The 19,284-nt window shown below is 39.3% G+C and overlaps 10 non-coding genes across 10 annotated transcripts; all 10 read left to right on the plus strand.

Moving 5' to 3' along the window:
• Window positions 1-590: 590 nt before the first annotated feature.
• Window positions 591-663, plus strand: TRNAR-CCG (transfer RNA arginine (anticodon CCG)). Its single transcript has one exon. It is a non-coding gene; the product is annotated as a tRNA-Arg (tRNA).
• A 1,967-nt stretch (window positions 664-2,630) lies between these two features.
• Window positions 2,631-2,703, plus strand: TRNAR-CCG (transfer RNA arginine (anticodon CCG)). The gene has a single exon. It is a non-coding gene; the product is annotated as a tRNA-Arg (tRNA).
• A 1,965-nt stretch (window positions 2,704-4,668) lies between these two features.
• Window positions 4,669-4,741, plus strand: TRNAR-CCG (transfer RNA arginine (anticodon CCG)). Its single transcript has one exon. It is a non-coding gene; the product is annotated as a tRNA-Arg (tRNA).
• A 1,967-nt stretch (window positions 4,742-6,708) lies between these two features.
• TRNAR-CCG (transfer RNA arginine (anticodon CCG)) lies at window positions 6,709-6,781 on the plus strand. Its single transcript has one exon. It is a non-coding gene; the product is annotated as a tRNA-Arg (tRNA).
• Window positions 6,782-8,746: 1,965 nt separating this feature from the next.
• Window positions 8,747-8,819, plus strand: TRNAW-CCA (transfer RNA tryptophan (anticodon CCA)). The gene has a single exon. It is a non-coding gene; the product is annotated as a tRNA-Trp (tRNA).
• Window positions 8,820-10,784: 1,965 nt separating this feature from the next.
• TRNAR-CCG (transfer RNA arginine (anticodon CCG)) lies at window positions 10,785-10,857 on the plus strand. The gene has a single exon. It is a non-coding gene; the product is annotated as a tRNA-Arg (tRNA).
• Window positions 10,858-12,824: 1,967 nt separating this feature from the next.
• TRNAR-CCG (transfer RNA arginine (anticodon CCG)) lies at window positions 12,825-12,897 on the plus strand. The gene has a single exon. It is a non-coding gene; the product is annotated as a tRNA-Arg (tRNA).
• A 1,965-nt stretch (window positions 12,898-14,862) lies between these two features.
• Window positions 14,863-14,935, plus strand: TRNAR-CCG (transfer RNA arginine (anticodon CCG)). The gene has a single exon. It is a non-coding gene; the product is annotated as a tRNA-Arg (tRNA).
• Window positions 14,936-16,900: 1,965 nt separating this feature from the next.
• Window positions 16,901-16,973, plus strand: TRNAR-CCG (transfer RNA arginine (anticodon CCG)). Its single transcript has one exon. It is a non-coding gene; the product is annotated as a tRNA-Arg (tRNA).
• A 1,967-nt stretch (window positions 16,974-18,940) lies between these two features.
• On the plus strand, window positions 18,941-19,013 carry TRNAR-CCG (transfer RNA arginine (anticodon CCG)). Its single transcript has one exon. It is a non-coding gene; the product is annotated as a tRNA-Arg (tRNA).
• Window positions 19,014-19,284: the final 271 nt, after the last annotated feature.

The following is a 19,284-nucleotide window of genomic DNA, read 5'->3' on the forward strand; positions in this document are numbered from 1 at the left end:
AGACAGAGTAAGAAAAATGCTGGAACTCTAGAATAGTGTCCATAATGGAAAAATCTTACAGCAATTCTTAAATTTTGTAAAGTGCGAATGCCAAGAATATAACACACAGTGCATCGAATTTACGCATTTGGCCAATCCAAAGCAGTTGCTAAGGATTGGTGCATGTCAGGACTATTTGTCCCTATTTTGAGTTCATCTTCATTTCCATCTGTAGAAAGTACCAGTATATACACATTTTTTAGAAGACAAAACATCAGAAGCCGAACTAAAAGCTATTTCAGTGCATATAAATCAAAATACTATAAATAAGGATGGCGAGGAGTAGCAACCACCGCACTGTATACTCTCTTCAATCAAAAGTGTTCAATATGAATTGCGGAAGGGTTTGTGTTGCAGGAGTTGTTCCTTTCTTTACCTTCGCTCACTGGACCATCATATGCAAGGTGTGTTTTCCAAACTCACAGACTTGCTTTACATGTTGACTGTGTTTTTTTCATGTTCTTGTTGTTTTTGCCATGGGGTGTTTATTCTGTGTGTGAATTGGTGTTCAGATGGTCTATTATGGTCAGATCAGTGCTTTTCCATCAAGTGGCCCTGTGGCCTAATGGATAAGGCATCACCCTCCGAAGCTGGGGATTGTGGGTTCAAGTCCCACCTGGGTCGTCAATTATTTTTAATTTTGATCTTAATTAAATATGAACGAATTTCAACATATATTAACATAAAGATGATTAAAAGGTCTCATCAATGAAAATCATCACACTCATTTCATTCACCTTGTCAATACTGATGTATTACCGCGACACTATGCAGTAAAGACACGTGAATCTTGTCCTGTCTTCATAGAGCTGCCTTGCAACTGTGACATATCACTTAATATTTTGCTTCTCAGGGAGTATAGCAGCAGAGAAACATATACTGCTCATTCAATTCCTTATGAGGGCCCCAGCATTTAAGATGTTACTCTTAAGTGAGCTCCCCTGTAGCCACCAATTGCTGAAAAGTGTCTTCCTCAGGTGCCATCTCAACTGTGAAGAGAATCCTCCTAAGCTAGCCTCCTTGCAGTGACATGGCACTGAGAATCATTTTCCTCAGTGAGAATCTCTGCAGTGAAAAAGTTTCTCTTAAGGGATTGTCTCTGTCGTGGAATGTTACAGGAAGTCCTCTTGGTTGGGTAGTGTCCCTGGTTTGTAGATCATCCTTTTATAGAGCTGCACTGCACTCACATGTTACTGAACAGCACCTTCCTCTGCAAGAATACTAGCAGTAGAAAATATAGTCTTATGAGAATGAAGCCCGCTGTAAGAGCACCCGAAATAGCCCTACTGCCAGTGTCTCTGCAGAAAGTGGACACTGAGTTGAAACTACTTTCTTGAATTGATTGCACAGTTAAGTACCCTTGTTGCTCGGCACTGTTGCCATTATGGAATCGGAGCGATTGAGAAAGACAACGGTCCGTACTGTAGAATAGAATCCTGTTGTGCTCTTTTTAGTGACCAATCGACACCAGTGTACCAGGAATACATAAACATGATAAAACAGGAAGAAAAGTGATGAATTCAAATGTAATGCATTTTATTTAGAAAAGTCCACAAAACCTGCACCATTCAAAACTTGCAGTGAGTGATTAATAAGAGGATCTGAAACTATGTCAAAGGAAATGAATAGGTAAGACATGAAAATCACAAAAAATCTGGTGCTCAAGATGGATATTGTGTCAAGTGTCATGCCCATGAGACTCTGTGACACATGTTTCGGAAAATATCTGGCTTCAACAGGTGAAGGATTACTTGAAAAGTCAAGCAAGTTAGCAAGGATGTTCCAACCTAGAAGAGGGCATTGCAGTGTGAGGGCATCATAGAAGTCATCATTAGAGACAATGAATACATTATCACTAAGTCAATGACCTCCTAGTTATTATCTTTACCAAGTGGGTGGCCGTGAGACAGTGATCACCACAGATAGGAAGTCAGAGATGTCAGGTGAAATGAAAATATGCCAGGCAAGAAATCTAGTTTGTAGAAATCATCAATTTTTGAGACAGAGTAAGAAAAATGCTGGAACTCTAGAATAGTGTCCATAATGGAAAAATCTTACAGCAATTCTTAAATTTTGTAAAGTGCGAATGCCAAGAATATAACACACAGTGCATCGAATTTACGCATTTGGCCAATCCAAAGCAGTTGCTAAGGATTGGTGTATGTCAGGACTATTTGTCCCTATTTTGAGTTCATCTTCATTTCCATCTATAGAAAGTACCAGTACATACAAATTTTTTAGAAGACAAAACATCAGAAGCCAAACTAAAAGCTATTTCAGTGCATATAAATCAAAATACTATAAATAAGGATGGCGAGGAGTAGCAACCACCGCACTGTATACTCTCTTCAATCAAAAGTGTTCAATATGAATTGCGGAAGGGTTTGTGTTGCAGGAGTTGTTCCTTTCTTTACCTTCGCTCACTGGACCTTCATATGCAAGGTGTGTTTTCCAAACTCACAGACTTGCTCTACATGTTGACTGTGTTTTTTTTTCATGTTTTTGTTGTTTTTGCCATGGGGTGTTTATTCTGTGTTTGAATTGGTGTTCAGTTGGTCTATTATGGTCAGATCAGTGCTTTTCTATCAAGTGGCCCTGTGGCCTAATGGATAAGGCATCAGCCTCCGAAGCTGGGGATTGTGGGTTTAAGTCCCACCTGGGTCGTCAATTATTTTTAATTTTGATCTTAATTAAATATGAACGAATTTCAACATATATTAACATAAAGATGATTAAAAGGTCTCATCAATGAAAATCATCACACTCATTTCATTCACCTTGTCAATACTGATGTATTACCGCGACACTATGCAGTAAAGACACGTGAATCTTGTCCTGTCTTCATAGAGCTGCCTTGCAACTGTGACATATCACTTAATATTTTGCTTCTCAGGGAGTATAGCAGCAGAGAAACATATACTGCTCATTCAATTCCTTATGAGGGCCCCAGCATTTAAGATGTTACTCTTAAGTGAGCTCCCCTGTAGCCACCAATTGCTGAAAAGTGTCTTCCTCAGGTGCCATGTCAACTGTGAAGAGAATCCTCCTAAGCTAGCCTCCTTGCAGTGACATGTCACTGAGAATCATTTTCCTCAGTGAGAATCTCTGCAGTGAAAAAGTTTCTCTTAAGGGATTGTCTCTGTAGTGGAATGTTACAGGAAGTCCTCTTGGTTGGGTAGTGTCCCTGGATTGTAGATCATCCTTTTATAGAGCTGCACTGCACTCACATGTTACTGAACAGCACCTTCCTCTGCAAGAATACTAGCAGTAGAAAATATAGTCTTATGAGAATGAAGCCTGCTGTAAGAGCACCCGAATTAGCCCTATTGCCAGTGTCTCTGCAGAAAGTGGACACTGAGTTGAAACTACTTTCTTGAATTGATTGCACAGTTAAGTACCCTTGTTGCTCGGCACTGTTGCCATTATGGAATCGGAGCAATTGAGAAAGACAACGGTCCGTACTGTAGAATAGAATCCTGTTGTGATCTTTTTAGTGACCAATCGACACTAGTGTACTAGGAATACATAAACATGATAAAACCGGAAGAAAAGTGATGAATTCAAATGTAATGCATTTTATTTAGAAAAGTCCACAAAACCTGCACCATTCAAAACTTGCAGTGAGTGATTAATAAGAGGATCTGAAACTATGTCAAAGGAAATGAATAGGTAAGACATGAAAATCACAAAAAATCTGGTGCTCAAGATGGATATTGTGTCAAGTGTCATGCCCATGAGACTCTGTGACACATGTTTCGGAAAATATCTGGCTTCAACAGGTGAAGGATTACTTGAAAAGTCAAGCAAATTAGCAAGGATGTTCCAACCTAGAAGAGGGCATTGCAGTGTGAGGGCATCATAGAAGTCATCATTAGAGACAATGAATACATTATCACTAAGTCAATGACCTCCTAGTTATTATCTTTACCAAGTGGGTGGCCGTGAGACAGTGATCACCACAGATAGGAAGTCAGAGATGTCAGGTGAAATGAAAATATGCCAGGCAAGAAATCTAGTTTGTAGAAATCATCAATTTTTGAGACAGAGTAAGAAAAATGCTGGAACTCTAGAATAGTGTCCATAATGGAAAAATCTTACAGCAATTCTTAAATTTTGTAAAGTGCGAATGCCAAGAATATAACACACAGTGCATCGAATTTACGCATTTGGCCAATCCAAAGCAGTTGCTAAGGATTGGTGCATGTCAGGACTATTTGTCCCTATTTTGAGTTCATCTTCATTTCCATCTGTAGAAAGTACCAGTATATACACATTTTTTAGAAGACAAAACATCAGAAGCCGAACTAAAAGCTATTTCAGTGCATATAAATCAAAATGCTATAAATAAGGATGGCGAGGAGTAGCAACCACCGCACTGTATACTCTCTTCAATCAAAAGTGTTCAATATGAATTGCGGAAGGGTTTGTGTTGCAGGAGTTGTTCCTTTCTTTACCTTCGCTCACTGGACCATCATATGCAAGGTGTGTTTTCCAAACTCACAGACTTGCTTTACATGTTGACTGTGTTTTTTTCATGTTTTTGTTGTTTTTGCCATGGGGTGTTTATTCTGTGTGTGAATTGGTGTTCAGCTGGTCTATTATGGTCAGATCAGTGCATTTCCATCAAGTGGCCCTGTGGCCTAATGGATAAGGCATCAGCCTCCGAAGCTGGGGATTGTGGGTTCAAGTCCCACCTGGGTCGTCAATTATTTTTAATTTTGATCTTAATTAAATATGAATGAATTTCAACATATATTAACATAAAGATGATTAAAAGGTCTCATCAATGAAAATCATCACACTCATTTCATTCACCTTGTCAATACTGATGTATTACCGCGACACTATGCAGTAAAGACACGTGAATCTTGTCCTGTCTTCATAGAGCCGCCTTGCAACTGTGACATATCACTTAATATTTTGCTTCTCAGGGAGTATAGCAGCAGAGAAATATATACTGCTCATTCAATTCCTTATGAGGGCCCCAGCATTTAAGATGTTACTCTTACGTGAGCTCCCCTGTAGCCACCAATTGCTGAAAAGTGTCTTCCTCAGGTGCCATCTCAACTGTGAAGAGAATCCTCCTAAGCTAGCCTCCTTGCAGTGACATGGCACTGAGAATCATTTTCCTCAGTGAGAATCTCTGCAGTGAAAAAGTTTCTCTTAAGGGATTGTCTCTGTCGTGGAATGTTACAGGAAGTCCTCTTGGTTGGGTAGTGTCCCTGGATTGTAGATCATCCTTTTATAGAGCTGCACTGCACTCACATGTTACTGAACAGCACCTTCCTCTGCAAGAATACTAGCAGTAGAAAATATAGTCTTATGAGAATGAAGCCTGCTGTAAGAGCACCCGAAATAGCCCTATTGCCAGGGTCTCTGCAGAAAGTGGACACTGAGTTGAAACTACTTTCTTGAATTGATTGCACAGTTAAGTACACTTGTTGCTCGGCACTGTTGCCATTATGGAATCGGAGCAATTGAGAAAGACAACGGTCCGTACTGTAGAATAGAATCCTGTTGTGCTCTTTTTAGTGACCAATCGACACCAGTGTACCAGGAATACATAAACATGATAAAACAGGAAGAAAAGTGATGAATTCAAATGTAATGCATTTTATTTAGAAAAGTCCGCAAAAAATGCACCATTCAAAACTTGCAGTGAGTGATTAATAAGAGGATCTGAAACTATGTCAAAGGAAATGAATAGGTAAGACATGAAAATCACAAAAAATCTGGTGCTCAAGATGGATATTGTGTCAAGTGTCATGCCCATGAGACTCTGTGACACATGTTTCGGAAAATATCTGGCTTCAACAGGTGAAGGATTACTTGAAAAGTCACGCAAATTAGCAAGGATGTTCCAACCTAGAAGAGGGCATTGCAGTGTGAGGGCATCATAGAAGTCATCATTAGAGACAATGAATACATTATCACTAAGTCAATGACCTCCTAGTTATTATCTTTACCAAGTGGGTGGCCGTGAGACAGTGATCACCACAGATAGGAAGTCAGAGATGTCAGGTGAAATGAAAATATGCCAGGCAAGAAATCTAGTTTGTAGAAATCATCAATTTTTGAGACAGAGTAAGAAAAATGCTGGAACTCTAGAATAGTGTCCATAATGGAAAAATCTTACAGCAATTCTTAAATTTTGTAAAGTGCGAATGCCAAGAATATAACACACAGTGCATCGAATTTACGCATTTGGCCAATCCAAAGCAGTTGCTAAGGATTGGTGTATGTCAGGACTATTTGTCCCTATTTTCAGTTCATCTTCATTTCCATCTGTAGAAAGTACCAGTATATACACATTTTTTAGAAGACAAAACATCAGAAGCCAAACTAAAAGCTATTTCAGTGCATATAAATCAAAATACTATAAATAAGGATGGCGAGGAGTAGCAACCACCGCACTGTATACTCTCTTCAATCAAAAGTGTTCAATATGAATTGCGGAAGGGTTTGTGTTGCAGGAGTTGTTCCTTTCTTTACCTTCGCTCACTGGACCTTCATATGCAAGGTGTGTTTTCCAAACTCACAGACTTGCTCTACATGTTGACTGTGTTTTTTTTTCATGTTTTTGTTGTTTTTGCCATGGGGTGTTTATTCTGTGTTTGAATTGGTGTTCAGTTGGTCTATTATGGTCAGATCAGTGCTTTTCTATCAAGTGGCCCTGTGGCCTAATGGATAAGGCATCAGCCTCCGAAGCTGGGGATTGTGGGTTTAAGTCCCACCTGGGTCGTCAATTATTTTTAATTTTGATCTTAATTAAATATGAACGAATTTCAACATATATTAACATAAAGATGATTAAAAGGTCTCATCAATGAAAATCATCACACTCATTTCATTCACCTTGTCAATACTGATGTATTACCGCGACACTATGCAGTAAAGACACGTGAATCTTGTCCTGTCTTCATAGAGCTGCCTTGCAACTGTGACATATCACTTAATATTTTGCTTCTCAGGGAGTATAGCAGCAGAGAAACATATACTGCTCATTCAATTCCTTATGAGGGCCCCAGCATTTAAGATGTTACTCTTAAGTGAGCTCCCCTGTAGCCACCAATTGCTGAAAAGTGTCTTCCTCAGGTGCCATCTCAACTGTGAAGAGAATCCTCCTAAGCTAGCCTCCTTGCAGTGACATGTCACTGAGAATCATTTTCCTCAGTGAGAATCTCTGCAGTGAAAAAGTTTCTCTTAAGGGATTGTCTCTGTCGTGGAATGTTACAGGAAGTCCTCTTGGTTGGGTAGTGTCCCTGGATTGTAGATCATCCTTTTATAGAGCTGCACTGCACTCACATGTTACTGAACAGCACCTTCCTCTGCAAGAATACTAGCATTAGAAAATATAGTCTTATGAGAATGAAGCCTGCTGTAAGAGCACCCGAAATAGCCCTACTGCCAGTGTCTCTGCAGAAAGTGGACACTGAGTTGAAACTACTTTCTTGAATTGATTGCACAGTTAAGTACACTTGTTGCTCGGCACTGTTGCCATTATGGAATCGGAGCAATTGAGAAAGACAACGGTCCGTACTGTAGAATAGAATCCTGTTGTGCTCTTTTTAGTGACCAATCGACACCAGTGTACCAGGAATACATAAACATGATAAAACAGGAAGAAAAGTGATGAATTCAAATGTAATGCATTTTATTTAGAAAAGTCCGCAAAAAATGCACCATTCAAAACTTGCAGTGAGTGATTAATAAGAGGATCTGAAACTATGTCAAAGGAAATGAATAGGTAAGACATGAAAATCACAAAAAATCTGGTGCTCAAGATGGATATTGTGTCAAGTGTCATGCCCATGAGACTCTGTGACACATGTTTCGGAAAATATCTGGCTTCAACAGGTGAAGGATTACTTGAAAAGTCAAGCAAATTAGCAAGGATGTTCCAACCTAGAAGAGGGCATTGCAGTGTGAGGGCATCATAGAAGTCATCATTAGAGACAATGAATACATTATCACTAAGTCAATGACCTCCTAGTTATTATCTTTACCAAGTGGGTGGCCGTGAGACAGTGATCACCACAGATAGGAAGTCAGAGATGTCAGGTGAAATGAAAATATGCCAGGCAAGAAATCTAGTTTGTAGAAATCATCAATTTTTGAGACAGAGTAAGAAAAATGCTGGAACTCTAGAATAGTGTCCATAATGGAAAAATCTTACAGCAATTCTTAAATTTTGTAAAGTGCGAATGCCAAGAATATAACACACAGTGCATCGAATTTACGCATTTGGCCAATCCAAAGCAGTTGCTAAGGATTGGTGCATGTCAGGACTATTTGTCCCTATTTTGAGTTCATCTTCATTTCCATCTGTAGAAAGTACCAGTATATACACATTTTTTAGAAGACAAAACATCAGAAGCCGAACTAAAAGCTATTTCAGTGCATATAAATAAAAATACTATAAATAAGGATGGCGAGGAGTAGCAACCACCGCACTGTATACTCTCTTCAATCAAAAGTGTTCAATATGAATTGCGGAAGGGTTTGTGTTGCAGGAGTTGTTCCTTTCTTTACCTTCGCTCACTGGACCATCATATGCAAGGTGTGTTTTCCAAACTCACAGACTTGCTTTACATGTTGACTGTGTTTTTTTCATGTTTTTGTTGTTTTTGCCATGGGGTGTTTATTCTGTGTGTGAATTGGTGTTCAGATGGTCTATTATGGTCAGACCAGTGCTTTTCCATCAAGTGGCCCTGTGGCCTAATGGATAAGGCATCAGCCTCCAAAGCTGGGGATTGTGGGTTCAAGTCCCACCTGGGTCGTCAATTATTTTTAATTTTGATCTTAATTAAATATGAACGAATTTCAACATATATTAACATAAAGATGATTAAAAGGTCTAATCAATGAAAATCATCACACTCATTTCATACACCTTGTCAATACTGATGTATTACCGCGACACTATGCAGTAAAGACACGTGAATCTTGTCCTGTCTTCATAGAGCTGCCTTGCAACTGTGACATATCACTTAATATTTTGCTTCTCAGGGAGTATAGCAGCAGAGAAACATATACTGCTCATTCAATTCCTTATGAGGGCCCCAGCATTTAAGATGTTACTCTTAAGTGAGCTCCCCTGTAGCCACCAATTGCTGAAAAGTGTCTTCCTCAGGTGCCATCTCAACTGTGAAGAGAATCCTCCTAAGCTAGCCTCCTTGCAGTGACATGGCACTGAGAATCATTTTCCTCAGTGAGAATCTCTGCAGTGAAAAAGTTTCTCTTAAGGGATTGTCTCTGTCGTGGAATGTTACAGGAAGTCCTCTTGGTTGGGTAGTGTCCCTGGTTTGTAGATCATCCTTTTATAGAGCTGCACTGCACTCACATGTTACTGAACAGCACCTTCCTCTGCAAGAATACTAGCAGTAGAAAATATAGTCTTATGAGAATGAAGCCCGCTGTAAGAGCACCCGAAATAGCCCTACTGCCAGTGTCTCTGCTGAAAGTGGACACTGAGTTGAAACTACTTTCTTGAATTGATTGCACAGTTAAGTACCCTTGTTGCTCGGCACTGTTGCCATTATGGAATCGGAGCGATTGAGAAAGACAACGGTCCGTACTGTAGAATAGAATCCTGTTGTGCTCTTTTTAGTGACCAATCGACACCAGTGTACCAGGAATACATAAACATGATAAAACAGGAAGAAAAGTGATGAATTCAAATGTAATGCATTTTATTTAGAAAAGTCCACAAAACCTGCACCATTCAAAACTTGCAGTGAGTGATTAATAAGAGGATCTGAAACTATGTCAAAGGAAATGAATAGGTAAGACATGAAAATCACAAAAAATCTGGTGCTCAAGATGGATATTGTGTCAAGTGTCATGCCCATGAGACTCTGTGACACATGTTTCGGAAAATATCTGGCTTCAACAGGTGAAGGATTACTTGAAAAGTCAAGCAAGTTAGCAAGGATGTTCCAACCTAGAAGAGGGCATTGCAGTGTGAGGGCATCATAGAAGTCATCATTAGAGACAATGAATACATTATCACTAAGTCAATGACCTCCTAGTTATTATCTTTACCAAGTGGGTGGCCGTGAGACAGTGATCACCACAGATAGGAAGTCAGAGATGTCAGGTGAAATGAAAATATGCCAGGCAAGAAATCTAGTTTGTAGAAATCATCAATTTTTGAGACAGAGTAAGAAAAATGCTGGAACTCTAGAATAGTGTCCATAATGGAAAAATCTTACAGCAATTCTTAAATTTTGTAAAGTGCGAATGCCAAGAATATAACACACAGTGCATCGAATTTACGCATTTGGCCAATCCAAAGCAGTTGCTAAGGATTGGTGTATGTCAGGACTATTTGTCCCTATTTTGAGTTCATCTTCATTTCCATCTATAGAAAGTACCAGTACATACACATTTTTTAGAAGACAAAACATCAGAAGCCAAACTAAAAGCTATTTCAGTGCATATAAATCAAAATACTATAAATAAGGATGGCGAGGAGTAGCAACCACCGCACTGTATACTCTCTTCAATCAAAAGTGTTCAATATGAATTGCGGAAGGGTTTGTGTTGCAGGAGTTGTTCCTTTCTTTACCTTCGCTCACTGGACCTTCATATGCAAGGTGTGTTTTCCAAACTCACAGACTTGCTTTACATGTTGACTGTGTTTTTTTCATGTTCTTGTTGTTTTTGCCATGGGGTGTTTATTCTGTGTGTGAATTGGTGTTCAGATGGTCTATTATGGTCAGATCAGTGCTTTTCCATCAAGTGGCCCTGTGGCCTAATGGATAAGGCATCACCCTCCGAAGCTGGGGATTGTGGGTTCAAGTCCCACCTGGGTCGTCAATTATTTTTAATTTTGATCTTAATTAAATATGAACGAATTTCAACATATATTAACATAAAGATGATTAAAAGGTCTCATCAATGAAAATCATCACACTCATTTCATTCACCTTGTCAATACTGATGTATTACCGCGACACTATGCAGTAAAGACACGTGAATCTTGTCCTGTCTTCATAGAGCTGCCTTGCAACTGTGACATATCACTTAATATTTTGCTTCTCAGGGAGTATAGCAGCAGAGAAACATATACTGCTCATTCAATTCCTTATGAGGGCCCCAGCATTTAAGATGTTACTCTTAAGTGAGCTCCCCTGTAGCCACCAATTGCTGAAAAGTGTCTTCCTCAGGTGCCATCTCAACTGTGAAGAGAATCCTCCTAAGCTAGCCTCCTTGCAGTGACATGGCACTGAGAATCATTTTCCTCAGTGAGAATCTCTGCAGTGAAAAAGTTTCTCTTAAGGGATTGTCTCTGTCGTGGAATGTTACAGGAAGTCCTCTTGGTTGGGTAGTGTCCCTGGTTTGTAGATCATCCTTTTATAGAGCTGCACTGCACTCACATGTTACTGAACAGCACCTTCCTCTGCAAGAATACTAGCAGTAGAAAATATAGTCTTATGAGAATGAAGCCCGCTGTAAGAGCACCCGAAATAGCCCTACTGCCAGTGTCTCTGCAGAAAGTGGACACTGAGTTGAAACTACTTTCTTGAATTGATTGCACAGTTAAGTACCCTTGTTGCTCGGCACTGTTGCCATTATGGAATCGGAGCGATTGAGAAAGACAACGGTCCGTACTGTAGAATAGAATCCTGTTGTGCTCTTTTTAGTGACCAATCGACACCAGTGTACCAGGAATACATAAACATGATAAAACAGGAAGAAAAGTGATGAATTCAAATGTAATGCATTTTATTTAGAAAAGTCCACAAAACCTGCACCATTCAAAACTTGCAGTGAGTGATTAATAAGAGGATCTGAAACTATGTCAAAGGAAATGAATAGGTAAGACATGAAAATCACAAAAAATCTGGTGCTCAAGATGGATATTGTGTCAAGTGTCATGCCCATGAGACTCTGTGACACATGTTTCGGAAAATATCTGGCTTCAACAGGTGAAGGATTACTTGAAAAGTCAAGCAAGTTAGCAAGGATGTTCCAACCTAGAAGAGGGCATTGCAGTGTGAGGGCATCATAGAAGTCATCATTAGAGACAATGAATACATTATCACTAAGTCAATGACCTCCTAGTTATTATCTTTACCAAGTGGGTGGCCGTGAGACAGTGATCACCACAGATAGGAAGTCAGAGATGTCAGGTGAAATGAAAATATGCCAGGCAAGAAATCTAGTTTGTAGAAATCATCAATTTTTGAGACAGAGTAAGAAAAATGCTGGAACTCTAGAATAGTGTCCATAATGGAAAAATCTTACAGCAATTCTTAAATTTTGTAAAGTGCGAATGCCAAGAATATAACACACAGTGCATCGAATTTACGCATTTGGCCAATCCAAAGCAGTTGCTAAGGATTGGTGTATGTCAGGACTATTTGTCCCTATTTTGAGTTCATCTTCATTTCCATCTATAGAAAGTACCAGTACATACAAATTTTTTAGAAGACAAAACATCAGAAGCCAAACTAAAAGCTATTTCAGTGCATATAAATCAAAATACTATAAATAAGGATGGCGAGGAGTAGCAACCACCGCACTGTATACTCTCTTCAATCAAAAGTGTTCAATATGAATTGCGGAAGGGTTTGTGTTGCAGGAGTTGTTCCTTTCTTTACCTTCGCTCACTGGACCTTCATATGCAAGGTGTGTTTTCCAAACTCACAGACTTGCTCTACATGTTGACTGTGTTTTTTTTTCATGTTTTTGTTGTTTTTGCCATGGGGTGTTTATTCTGTGTTTGAATTGGTGTTCAGTTGGTCTATTATGGTCAGATCAGTGCTTTTCTATCAAGTGGCCCTGTGGCCTAATGGATAAGGCATCAGCCTCCGAAGCTGGGGATTGTGGGTTTAAGTCCCACCTGGGTCGTCAATTATTTTTAATTTTGATCTTAATTAAATATGAACGAATTTCAACATATATTAACATAAAGATGATTAAAAGGTCTCATCAATGAAAATCATCACACTCATTTCATTCACCTTGTCAATACTGATGTATTACCGCGACACTATGCAGTAAAGACACGTGAATCTTGTCCTGTCTTCATAGAGCTGCCTTGCAACTGTGACATATCACTTAATATTTTGCTTCTCAGGGAGTATAGCAGCAGAGAAACATATACTGCTCATTCAATTCCTTATGAGGGCCCCAGCATTTAAGATGTTACTCTTAAGTGAGCTCCCCTGTAGCCACCAATTGCTGAAAAGTGTCTTCCTCAGGTGCCATGTCAACTGTGAAGAGAATCCTCCTAAGCTAGCCTCCTTGCAGTGACATGTCACTGAGAATCATTTTCCTCAGTGAGAATCTCTGCAGTGAAAAAGTTTCTCTTAAGGGATTGTCTCTGTAGTGGAATGTTACAGGAAGTCCTCTTGGTTGGGTAGTGTCCCTGGATTGTAGATCATCCTTTTATAGAGCTGCACTGCACTCACATGTTACTGAACAGCACCTTCCTCTGCAAGAATACTAGCAGTAGAAAATATAGTCTTATGAGAATGAAGCCTGCTGTAAGAGCACCCGAATTAGCCCTATTGCCAGTGTCTCTGCAGAAAGTGGACACTGAGTTGAAACTACTTTCTTGAATTGATTGCACAGTTAAGTACCCTTGTTGCTCGGCACTGTTGCCATTATGGAATCGGAGCAATTGAGAAAGACAACGGTCCGTACTGTAGAATAGAATCCTGTTGTGATCTTTTTAGTGACCAATCGACACTAGTGTACTAGGAATACATAAACATGATAAAACCGGAAGAAAAGTGATGAATTCAAATGTAATGCATTTTATTTAGAAAAGTCCACAAAACCTGCACCATTCAAAACTTGCAGTGAGTGATTAATAAGAGGATCTGAAACTATGTCAAAGGAAATGAATAGGTAAGACATGAAAATCACAAAAAATCTGGTGCTCAAGATGGATATTGTGTCAAGTGTCATGCCCATGAGACTCTGTGACACATGTTTCGGAAAATATCTGGCTTCAACAGGTGAAGGATTACTTGAAAAGTCAAGCAAATTAGCAAGGATGTTCCAACCTAGAAGAGGGCATTGCAGTGTGAGGGCATCATAGAAGTCATCATTAGAGACAATGAATACATTATCACTAAGTCAATGACCTCCTAGTTATTATCTTTACCAAGTGGGTGGCCGTGAGACAGTGATCACCACAGATAGGAAGTCAGAGATGTCAGGTGAAATGAAAATATGCCAGGCAAGAAATCTAGTTTGTAGAAATCATCAATTTTTGAGACAGAGTAAGAAAAATGCTGGAACTCTAGAATAGTGTCCATAATGGAAAAATCTTACAGCAATTCTTAAATTTTGTAAAGTGCGAATGCCAAGAATATAACACACAGTGCATCGAATTTACGCATTTGGCCAATCCAAAGCAGTTGCTAAGGATTGGTGCATGTCAGGACTATTTGTCCCTATTTTGAGTTCATCTTCATTTCCATCTGTAGAAAGTACCAGTATATACACATTTTTTAGAAGACAAAACATCAGAAGCCGAACTAAAAGCTATTTCAGTGCATATAAATCAAAATGCTATAAATAAGGATGGCGAGGAGTAGCAACCACCGCACTGTATACTCTCTTCAATCAAAAGTGTTCAATATGAATTGCGGAAGGGTTTGTGTTGCAGGAGTTGTTCCTTTCTTTACCTTCGCTCACTGGACCATCATATGCAAGGTGTGTTTTCCAAACTCACAGACTTGCTTTACATGTTGACTGTGTTTTTTTCATGTTTTTGTTGTTTTTGCCATGGGGTGTTTATTCTGTGTGTGAATTGGTGTTCAGCTGGTCTATTATGGTCAGATCAGTGCATTTCCATCAAGTGGCCCTGTGGCCTAATGGATAAGGCATCAGCCTCCGAAGCTGGGGATTGTGGGTTCAAGTCCCACCTGGGTCGTCAATTATTTTTAATTTTGATCTTAATTAAATATGAACGAATTTCAACATATATTAACATAAAGATGATTAAAAGGTCTCATCAATGAAAATCATCACACTCATTTCATTCACCTTGTCAATACTGATGTATTACCGCGACACTATGCAGTAAAGACACGTGAATCTTGTCCTGTCTTCATAGAGCTGCCTTGCAACTGTGACATATCACTTAATATTTTGCTTCTCAGGGAGTATAGCAGCAGAGAAACATATACTGCTCATTCAATTCCTTATGAGGGCCCCAGCATTTAAGATGTTACTCTTAAGTGAGCTCCCCTGTAGCCACCAATTGCTGAAAAGTGTCTTCCTCAGGTGCCATGTCAACTGTGAAGAGAATCCTCCTAAGCTAGCCTCCTTGCAGTGACATGTCACTGAGAATCATTTTCCTCAGTGAGAATCTCTGCAGTGAAAAAGTTTCTCTTAAGGGATTGTCTCTGTAGTGGAATGTTACAGGAAGTCCTCTTGGTTGGGTAGTGTCCCTGGATTGTAGATCATCCTTTTATAGAGCTGCACTGCACTCACATGTTACTGAACAGCACCTTCCTCTGCAAGAATACTAGCAGTAGAAAATATAGTCTTATGAGAATGAAGCCTGCTGTAAGAGCACCCGAATTAGCCCTATTGCCAGTGTCTCTGCAGAAAGTGGACACTGAGTTGAAACTACTTTCTTGAATTGATTGCACAGTTAAGTACCCTTGTTGCTCGGCACTGTTGCCATTATGGAATCGGAGCAATTGAGAAAGACAACGGTCCGTACTGTAGAATAGAATCCTGTTGTGATCTTTTTAGTGACCAATCGACACTAGTGTACTAGGAATACATAAACATGATAAAACCGGAAGAAAAGTGATGAATTCAAATGTAATGCATTTTATTTAGAAAAGTCCACAAAACCTGCACCATTCAAAACTTGCAGTGAGTGATTAATAAGAGGATCTGAAACTATGTCAAAGGAAATGAATAGGTAAGACATGAAAATCACAAAAAATCTGGTGCTCAAGATGGATATTGTGTCAAGTGTCATGCCCATGAGACTCTGTGACACATGTTTCGGAAAATATCTGGCTTCAACAGGTGAAGGATTACTTGAAAAGTCAAGCAAATTAGCAAGGATGTTCCAACCTAGAAGAGGGCATTGCAGTGTGAGGGCATCATAGAAGTCATCATTAGAGACAATGAATACATTATCACTAAGTCAATGACCTCCTAGTTATTATCTTTACCAAGTGGGTGGCCGTGAGACAGTGATCACCACAGATAGGAAGTCAGAGATGTCAGGTGAAATGAAAATATGCCAGGCAAGAAATCTAGTTTGTAGAAATCATCAATTTTTGAGACAGAGTAAGAAAAATGCTGGAACTCTAGAATAGTGTCCATAATGGAAAAATCTTACAGCAATTCTTAAATTTTGTAAAGTGCGAATGCCAAGAATATAACACACAGTGCATCGAATTTACGCATTTGGCCAATCCAAAGCAGTTGCTAAGGATTGGTGCATGTCAGGACTATTTGTCCCTATTTTGAGTTCATCTTCATTTCCATCTGTAGAAAGTACCAGTATATACACATTTTTTAGAAGACAAAACATCAGAAGCCGAACTAAAAGCTATTTCAGTGCATATAAATCAAAATGCTATAAATAAGGATGGCGAGGAGTAGCAACCACCGCACTGTATACTCTCTTCAATCAAAAGTGTTCAATATGAATTGCGGAAGGGTTTGTGTTGCAGGAGTTGTTCCTTTCTTTACCTTCGCTCACTGGACCATCATATGCAAGGTGTGTTTTCCAAACTCACAGACTTGCTTTACATGTTGACTGTGTTTTTTTCATGTTTTTGTTGTTTTTGCCATGGGGTGTTTATTCTGTGTGTGAATTGGTGTTCAGCTGGTCTATTATGGTCAGATCAGTGCTTTTCCATCAAGTGGCCCTGTGGCCTAATGGATAAGGCATCAGCCTCCGAAGCTGGGGATTGTGGGTTCAAGTCCCACCTGGGTCGTCAATTATTTTTAATTTTGATCTTAATTAAATATGAACTAATTTCAACATATATTAACATAAAGATGATTAAAAGGTCTCATCAATGAAAATCATCACACTCATTTCATTCACCTTGTCAATACTGATGTATTACCGCGACACTATGCAGTAAAGACACGTGAATCTTGTCCTGTCTTCATAGAGCCGCCTTGCAACTGTGACATATCACTTAATATTTTGCTTCTCAGGGAGTATAGCAGCAGAGAAATATATACTGCTCATTCAATTCCTTATGAGGGCCCCAGCATTTAAGATGTTACTCTTACGTGAGCTCCCCTGTAGCCACCAATTGCTGAAAAGTGTCTTCCTCAGGTGCCATCTCAACTGTGAAGAGAATCCTCCTAAGCTAGCCTCCTTGCAGTGACATGGCACTGAGAATCATTTTCCTCAGTGAGAATCTCTGCAGTGAAAAAGTTTCTCTTAAGGGATTGTCTCTGTCGTGGAATGTTACAGGAAGTCCTCTTGGTTGGGTAGTGTCCCTGGATTGTAGATCATCCTTTTATAGAGCTGCACTGCACTCACATGTTACTGAACAGCACCTTCTTCTGCAAGAATACTAGCAGTAGAAAATATAGTCTTATGAGAATGAAGCCTGCTGTAAGAGCACCCGAAATAGCCCTATTGCCAGGGTCTCTGCAGAAAGTGGACACTGAGTTGAAACTACTTTCTTGAATTGATTGCACAGTTAAGTACACTTGTTGCTCGGCACTGTTGCCATTATGGAATCGGAGCAATTGAGAAAGACAACGGTCCGTACTGTAGAATAGAATCCTGTTGTGCTCTTTTTAGTGACCAATCGACACCAGTGTACCAGGAATACATAAACATGATAAAACAGGAAGAAAAGTGATGAATTCAAATGTAATGCATTTTATTTAGAAAAGTCCGCAAAAAATGCACCATTCAAAACTTGCAGTGAGTGATTAATAAGAGGATCTGAAACTATGTCAAAGGAAATGAATAGGTAAGACATGAAAATCACAAAAAATCTGGTGCTCAAGATGGATATTGTGTCAAGTGTCATGCCCATGAGACTCTGTGACACATGTTTCGGAAAATATCTGGCTTCAACAGGTGAAGGATTACTTGAAAAGTCACGCAAATTAGCAAGGATGTTCCAACCTAGAAGAGGGCATTGCAGTGTGAGGGCATCATAGAAGTCATCATTAGAGACAATGAATACATTATCACTAAGTCAATGACCTCCTAGTTATTATCTTTACCAAGTGGGTGGCCGTGAGACAGTGATCACCACAGATAGGAAGTCAGAGATGTCAGGTGAAATGAAAATATGCCAGGCAAGAAATCTAGTTTGTAGAAATCATCAATTTTTGAGACAGAGTAAGAAAAATGCTGGAACTCTAGAATAGTGTCCATAATGGAAAAATCTTACAGCAATTCTTAAATTTTGTAAAGTGCGAATGCCAAGAATATAACACACAGTGCATCGAATTTACGCATTTGGCCAATCCAAAGCAGTTGCTAAGGATTGGTGTATGTCAGGACTATTTGTCCCTATTTTCAGTTCATCTTCATTTCCATCTGTAGAAAGTACCAGTATATACACATTTTTTAGAAGACAAAACATCAGAAGCCAAACTAAAAGCTATTTCAGTGCATATAAATCAAAATACTATAAATAAGGATGGCGAGGAGTAGCAACCACCGCACTGTATACTCTCTTCAATCAAAAGTGTTCAATATGAATTGCGGAAGGGTTTGTGTTGCAGGAGTTGTTCCTTTCTTTACCTTCGCTCACTGGACCTTCATATGCAAGGTGTGTTTTCCAAACTCACAGACTTGCTCTACATGTTGACTGTGTTTTTTTTTCATGTTTTTGTTGTTTTTGCCATGGGGTGTTTATTCTGTGTTTGAATTGGTGTTCAGTTGGTCTATTATGGTCAGATCAGTGCTTTTCTATCAAGTGGCCCTGTGGCCTAATGGATAAGGCATCAGCCTCCGAAGCTGGGGATTGTGGGTTTAAGTCCCACCTGGGTCGTCAATTATTTTTAATTTTGATCTTAATTAAATATGAACGAATTTCAACATATATTAACATAAAGATGATTAAAAGGTCTCATCAATGAAAATCATCACACTCATTTCATTCACCTTGTCAATACTGATGTATTACCGCGACACTATGCAGTAAAGACACGTGAATCTTGTCCTGTCTTCATAGAGCTGCCTTGCAACTGTGACATATCACTTAATATTTTGCTTCTCAGGGAGTATAGCAGCAGAGAAACATATACTGCTCATTCAATTCC

This window comes from Ambystoma mexicanum, chromosome 3q, assembly GCF_040938575.1.
Source record: "Ambystoma mexicanum isolate Mex_15411 chromosome 3q, UKY_AmexF1_1, whole genome shotgun sequence".
NCBI classification, from domain to species: domain Eukaryota; kingdom Metazoa; phylum Chordata; class Amphibia; order Caudata; family Ambystomatidae; genus Ambystoma; species Ambystoma mexicanum.